The sequence below is a fragment of the Pseudorca crassidens genome, chromosome 7 (assembly GCF_039906515.1).
Source record: "Pseudorca crassidens isolate mPseCra1 chromosome 7, mPseCra1.hap1, whole genome shotgun sequence".
NCBI lineage: Eukaryota > Metazoa > Chordata > Mammalia > Artiodactyla > Delphinidae > Pseudorca > Pseudorca crassidens.
Window position 1 is genome coordinate 32,808,731 of NC_090302.1, and position 7,786 is coordinate 32,816,516.

The 7,786-nt window shown below is 40.3% G+C and overlaps 1 long non-coding RNA gene across 2 annotated transcripts in view; it reads left to right on the forward strand.

The window, feature by feature from the left end:
* Positions 1-7,786, forward strand: part of LOC137227638 (uncharacterized) — a 619,814-nt gene that overhangs the window by 572,188 nt on the left and 39,840 nt on the right. The window lies entirely within an intron of this gene.

The window sequence follows — 7,786 nt, forward strand, 5'->3', positions numbered from 1 at the left end:
ATAAATACTGACAAGTTTAACAGATTAATAGGGGAAAGTTTTTAAATATATATTAGTCTTAAGTTTAAAGCAATCATCAGATGCACAAAATAGAGTATAACTTTTATTTTTTTTTATTTTTTATTTTTTTACCCTTCCCCCTCCCCATAGCCTCAAGTCCATTCTCTAGTAAGTCTGTGTCTTTATTCCTGTTTCACCCCTAGGTTTTTCATGACATTTTTTTTCCTTAAATTCCATATATATGTGTTAGCATACGGTATTTGTCTCTCTCTTTCTGACTTACTTCACTCTGTATGACAGACTCTAGATCTATCCACCTCATTACAAATAGCTCAATTTCGTTTCTTTTTATGGCTGAATAATATTCCATTGTATATATGTGCCACATCTTCTTTATCCATTCATCCGATGATGGACACTTAAGTTGTTTCCATCTCTGGGCTATTGTAAATAGAGCTGCAATGAACATTTTGGTACATGACTCTTTTTGAATTATGGTTTTCTCAGGGTATATGCCCAGTAGTGGGATTGCTGGGTCATATGGTAGTTCTATTTGTAGTTTTTTAAAACCTCCATACTGTTCTCCACAGTGGCTGTATCAATTTACATTCCCACCAACAGTGCCAGAGGGTTCCCTTTTCTCCACACCCTCTCCAGCATTTATTGTTTCTAGATTTTTTGATGATGGCCATTCTGACTGGTGTGAGATGATACCTCATTGTAGTTTTGATTTGCATTTCTCTAATGATTAGTGTGATGTTGAGCATTCTTTCATGTGTTTGTTGGCACTCTGTATATCTTCTTTGGAGAAATGTCTATTTAGGTCTTCTGCCCATTTTTGGATTGGGTTGTTTGTTTTTTTGTTATTAAGCTGCATGAGCTGCTTGTAAATTTTGGAGATTAATGCTTTGTCAGTTGCTTCATTTGCAAATATTTTCTCCCATTCTGAGGGTTGTCGTTTGGTCCTGTTTATGGTTTCCTTTGCTGTGCAAAAGTTTTTAAGTTTCATTAGGTCCCATTTGTTCATTTTTGTTTTTATTTTCATTTCTCTAGGAGGTGGGTCATAAAGGATCTTGCTGTGATTTATGTCGTAGAGTGTTCTGCCTATGTTTTCCTCTAAGAGTTTGATAGTTTCTGGCCTTATATTTAGATCTTTAATCCATTTTGAGTTTATTTTTGTGTATGGTGTTGGGGAGTGTTCTAATCTCATATTTTTACATGTACCTGTCCAGCTTTCCCAGCACCACTTATTGAAGAGGCTGTCCTTTCTCCACTGTACATTCCTGCCTCCTTTATCAAAGATAAGGTGACCATATGTGCGTGGGTTTATCTCTGGGCTTTCTATCCTGTTCCATTGATCTATATTTCTGTTTTTGTGCCAGTACCATACTGTCTTGATTACTGTAGCTTTGTAGTATAGTCTGAAGTCAGGGAGCCTGATTCCTCCAGCTCTGTTTTTCGTTCTCAAGATTACTTTGGCTATTTGGGGTCTTTTGTGTTTCCATACAAATTGTGAAATTTTTTGTTCTAGTTCTGTGAAAAATGCCAGTGGTAGTTTGACAGGGATTGTATTGAATCTGTAGATCGCTTTGGGTAGTAGAGTCATTTTCACAATGTTGATTCTTCCAATCCAAGAACATGGTATATCTCTCCATCTATTTGTATCATCTTTAATTTCTTTCATCAGTGTCTTATCATTTTCTGCATACAGGTCTTTTGTCTCCTTAGGTAGGTTTATTCCTAGATATTTTATTCTTTTTGTTGCAGTGTTAAATGGGAGTGCTTTCTTGATTTCACTTTCAGATTTTTCATCATTAGTGTATAGGAATGCCAGAGATTTCTGTGCATTAATTTTGTATCCTGCTACTTTACCAAATTCATTGATTAGCTCTAGTAGTTTCCTGGTAGCATCTTTAGGATTCTCTATGTATAGTATCATGTCATCTGCAAACAGTGACAGCTTTACTTCTTCTTTTCCGACTTGGATTCCTTTTATTTCCTTTTCTTCTCTGATTGCTGTGGCTAAAACTTCCAAAACTATGTTGAATAAGAGTGGTGAGAGTGGGCAACCTTGTCTTGTTCCTGATCTTAGTGGAAATGCTTTCAGTTTTTTCACCATTGAAGACGATGTTGGCTGCGGGTTTGTCATATATGGCCTTCATTATGTTGAGGAAAGTTCCCTCTATGCCTACTTTCTGCAGAGTTTTTATCATAAATGGGTGTTGAATTTTTTCAAAACCTTTCTCTGCATCTGTTGAGATAATCATATGGTTTTTCTCCTTCAGTTTGTTAGTATGGTGTATCACGTTGATTGATTTGCGTATATTGAAGAATCCTTGCATTCCTGGAATAAACCCCACTTGATCATGGTGTATGATCCGTTTAATGTGCTGTTGGATTCTGTTTGCTAGTATTTTGTTGAGGATTTTTGCATCTATGTTCATCAGTGATATTGGCCTGTAGTTTTCTTTCTTTGTGACATCCTTGTCTGGTTTTGGTATCAGGGTGATGGTGGCCTCATAGAATGAGTTGGGGAGTGTTCCTCCCTCTGCTATATTTTGGAAGAGTTTGAGAAGGATAGGTGATAGCTCTTCTCTAAATGTTTGATAGAATTCGCCTGTGAAGCCATCTGGTCCTGGGCTTTTGTTTGTTGGAAGATTTTTAATCACAGTTTCAATTTCAGTGCTTGTGATTGGTCTGTTCACATTTTCTAGTTCTTCCTGATTCAGTCTTGGCAGGTTGTGCCTTTCTAAGAATTTGTCCATTTCTTCCAGGTTGTCCATTTTATTGGCATAGAGTTGCTTGTAGTAATCTCTCATGATCTTTTGTATTTCTGCAGTGTCAGCTGTTACTTCTCCTTTTTCATTTCTTATTCTATTGATTTGAGTCTTCTCCCTTTTTTTCTTGATGAGTCTGGCTAATGGTTTATCAATTTTGTTTATCCTTTCAAAGAACCAGCTTTTAGTTTTATTGATCTTTGCTATCATTTCCTTCATTTCTTTTTCATTTATTTCTGATCTGATTTTTATGATTTCTTTCCTTCTGCTAACTTTGGGGTTTTTTTGTTCTTCTTTCTCTAATTGCTTTAGGTGCAAGGTTAGGTTGTTTATTCGAGATGTTTCCTGTTTCTTAAGGTAGGATTGTATTGCTATAAACTTCCCTCTTAGAACTGCTTTTGCTGCATCCCATAGATTCTGAGTCGTCGTGTCTCCATTGTCATTTGTTTCTAGGTATTTTTTGATTTCCTCTTTGATTTCTTCAGTGATCACTTCGTTATTAAGTAGTGTATTGTTTAGCCTCCACGTGTTTGTATTTTTTACAGATCTTTTCCTGTAATTGATATCTAGTCTCATAGCGTTGTGGTCGGAAAAGATACTTGATACAATTTCAATTTTCTTAAATTTAGCAGGGCTTGATTTGTGACCCGAGATATGATCTATCCTGGAGAATGTTCCATGAGAACTTGAGAAAAATGTGTATTCTATTGCTTTTGGATGGAATGTCCTATAAATATCAATTAACTCCATCTCGTTTAATGTATCATTTAAAGCTTGTGTTTCCTTATTTACTTTCATTTTGTATGATCTGTCCATTGGTGAAAGTGGAGTGTTAAAGTCCCCTACTATGAATGTGTTACTGTCGATTTCCCCTTTTATGGCTGTCAGTGTTTGCCTTATGTATTGAGGTGCTCCTATGTTGGGTGCATAAATATTTACAATTGTTATATCTTCTTCTTGGTTCGATCCCTTGATCATTATGTAGTGTCCTTCTTTGTCTCTTCTAATAGTCTTTGTTTTAAAGTCTATTTTGTCTGATATGAGAATTGCTACTCCAGCTTTCTTTTGGTTTCCATTTGCATGAAATACCTTTTCCATCTCCTTACTTTCAGTCTGTATGTGTCTCTAGGTCTGAAGTGGGTCTCTTGTAGACAGCAAATATATGCGTCTTGTTTTTATATCCATTCAGCCAATCTGTGTCTTTTGGTGGGAGCATTTAGTCCATTTACATTTAAGGTAATTATCGATATGTGTGTTCCCATTCCCATTTTCTTAATCGTTTTGGGATCGTTATTGTAGGTCTTTTCCTTCTTTTGTGTTTCTTGCCTAGAGAAGATCCTTTAGCAGTTGTTGTAGAGCTGGTTTGGTGGTGCTGAACTCTCTCAGCTTTTGCTTGTCTGTAAAGGTTTTAATTTCTCCATCAAATCTGAATGAGATCCTTGCTGGGTAGAGTAATCTTGGTTGCAGGTTTTTCTCCTTCAACACTTTCAATATGTCCTGCCACTCCCTTCTGACTTGCAGAGTTTCTGCTGAAAGATCAGCTGTTCACCTTATGGGGATTCCCTTGTGTGTTATTTGTTGTTTGTCCCTTGCTGCTTTTATTATTTTTTCTTTGTATTTAATTTTTGACAGTTTGATTAATATGTGTCTTGGCGTATTTCTCCTTGGATTTATCCTGTATGGGACTCTCTGTGCTTCCTGGACTTGATTAACTATTTCCTTTCCCATATTAGGGAAGTTTTCAACTATAATCTCTTCAAATATTTCCTCAGTCCCTTTCTTTTTCTCTTCTTCTTCTGGAACCCCTATAATTCGAATGTTGGTGCATTTAATGTTGTCCCAGAGGTCTCTGAGACTGTCCTCAGTTCTTTTCATTCTTTTTTCTTTATTCTGCTCTGCAGTAGTTATTTCCACTATTTTATCTTCCAGGTCACTTATCCGTTCTTCTGCCTCAGTTATTCTGCTATTGATCCCATATAGAGTATTTTTCATTTCATTTATTGTGTTGTTCATCATTGTTTGTTTCATCTTTAGTTCTTCTAGGTCCTTGTTAACTGATTCTTGCATTTTGTCTATTCTGTTTCCAAGATTTTGGATCATCTTTACTATCATTATTCTGAATTCTTTTTCAGGTAGACTGCCTATTTCCTCTTCATTTGTTAGGTCTGGTGGGTTTTTATCTTGCTCCTTCATCTGCTGTGTGTTTTTCTGTCTTTTCATTTTGCTTATCTTACTGTGTTTGGGGTCTCTTTTTTGCAGGCTGAAGGTTCGTAGGTCCTGTTGTTTTTTGTGTCTGTCCCCAGTGGCTAAGGTTGGTTCAGTGGGTTGTGTAGGCTTCCTGGTAGAGGGTACTAGTGCCTGTGTTCTGGTGGATGAGGCTGGATCTTATCTTTCTGGTGGGTAGGTCCACGTCTGGTGGTGTGTTTTGGGGTGTCTTTAGACTTATTATGATTTTGGGCAGCCTCTCTGCTAATGGGTGGGGTTGTGTTCCTGTCTTGCTAGTTGTTTGGCATAGGATGTCCAGCACTGTAGCTTGCTGGTCGTTGAGTGAAGCTGGGTGCTGGCGTTGAGATGGAGATCTCTGGGAGATTTTCGCTGTTTGATATTATGTGCAGCTGGGAGGCCTCTTGTGGACCAGTGTCCTGAAGTTGGCTCTCCCACCTCAGAGGCACAGCACTGACTCCTGGCTGCAGCACCAAGAGCCTTTCATCCACAGGGCTCCTTAATTTGGGATGATTCGTTGTCTATTCATGTATTCCACAGATGCAGGGTACATCAAGTTGATTGTGGAGCTTTAATTCGCTGCTCCTGAGGCTGCTGGGAGAGATTTCCCTTTCTCTTCTTTGTTCTCACAGCTCCCAGGGGCTCAGCTTTGGCTTTGGCCCCTCCTCTGCGTGTAGGTCGCCGGAGGGCGTCTGTTCTTTGCTCAGACAGGACGGGGTTAAAGGAGCCGCTGATTCGGAGGCTCTGGCTCACTCAGGCCGGGGGGTAGGGAGGGTCACGGGGTGTGGGGCGGGCCTGCGGCGGCAGAGGCCAGCGTGACATTGCTAGCCTGAGGCGCACCGTGCGTTCTCCCGGGGGAGTTGTCCCTGGATCCCGGGACCCTGGCAGTGGCGGGCTGCACAGGCTCCCCGGAAGGGGGTATGGATAGTGACCTGTGTTCGCACACAGGCTTCTTGGTGGCGGCAGCAGCGGCCTTAGCGTCTCATGTCTGTCTCTGGGCTCCGCACTTTTAGCCGAGGCTCGCGCCCGTCTCTGGAGCTCTCTTAAGCAGCGTTCTTAATCCCCTCTCCTCGTGCACCAGGAAACAAAGAGGGAAGAAAAAGTCTCTTGCCTCTTCGGCAGGTCCAGACTTTTGCCCGGACTCCCTCCCGGCTAGCCGCGGTGCACTAACGCCCTGCAGGGTGTGTTCACGCCGCCAACCTCAGTCCTCTCCCGGCGCTCCGACAAAAGCCGGAGCCTCAGCTCCCAGTCCCGCCCGCCCCGGCGGGCGAGCAGACAAGCCTCTCGGCTGGTGAGTGCCGGTCGGCCCAATCCTCTGCGCTGGAATCTCTCCGCTTTGCCCTCCGCACCCCTGTTGCTGTGCTCTCCTCCGCGGCTCCCAAGCTCCCCCACTCCGCCACCCGCAGTCTCCGCCACCCGCAGTCTCCACCTCCGAAGCTCCCCCACTCTGCCACCCGAAGTCTCCGCCCGCGAAGGGGCTTCCTAGTGTGTGGACACTTTTCGTCCTTCACAGCTCTCTCCCGCTGGTGCAGGACCCGTCCTTATCCTTTTGTCTCTGTTTATTTTTTTCTTTTGCCCTAACCTGGTACGTGGGGGGTTCCTTGCCTTTTGGGAGGTCTGAGGTCTTCTGCCAGCGTTCAGTAGGTGCTCCATAGGAGTTGTTCCACGCGTAGATGTGTTTCTGGTGTATCTGTCTGGAGTATAACTTTTAAACCAGCAGAAGAAAATTCAATACACCCAGTGATAAGTAAGAATAAAAAGAAATAAGACATATAAATGGAAAATATGAAAAAAGATGGCAACTAAGTTTAAATATATAAAATAAATATAAATGGGCTAACTGTCCCAATTAGAAGAGAAAAAGAGTCAGACTGGGCTTTAAAAAAATGAAATCCAACAATATGTTATCTACAAAAGACAATGGTACAAAAAGTTGAAAATAGAAGAATGAAACCCTCCACAGTAATAAATTTGAAAGCCTACATGAAACTGATAAATTGTAAAATATAGAAAATGCAATATTGATACAAAAAGAACTTGAATAGACCAAAGAATGTTACAGAAATGGAAACGGTAGCCAAAGACTTTCTACTTTTCTCCCAAATACACCAGGCATATTGTATATGTACTATCTTATTTGTCTATTGTCTGAGTCTCCATCTTTGAATGTAAGCCTCATGAGGGCATGGAATTGTTTGTTCATTGCTATATCCCCAGTGCTTTAGAATAATGTTGAGAATGTAGACACCCAGTAAATAGTCACTGAATGGAAGGATGGATGGATGAGTAAATGGTTGGATGAAGTGAGTTGAAAATTCAACTCTTAAACTCTTCATCTATACTGAGAATAGAAAAGCTCTGAGATTCAAGGAGATAGAGGATAGGTACTGGGGATTGATTAGGGGAGCACAGCCTAATCAGCCATAGACAATATATAAATGAATTGCATGGCTGTGTTCCAATCAAACTTTATTTACAAAAACAAAAAGCTGCTGCATTTGGCTCACAGGCCATAGTTTGTCTGCCCCAATGTAAAGTACCATATTTGCCATTACTAACTTGAGAAGAAATGGAAAACCCAATTGTTTTTATAACAAAATAAGAACTTGAATTAATAGATTTTCAATTTTCCCACAAAGAAATTATAGGTTACAGATGGCTCTCCAGGTGGATCCTCTAAACTTTCATATAACAGATAATTCCAATTATATATAAATTCTTCCAGACAGTAAATAAAGATGAAACTCCTCAACTTATTTTATGAAGCCAATATAGTCTAGATAACA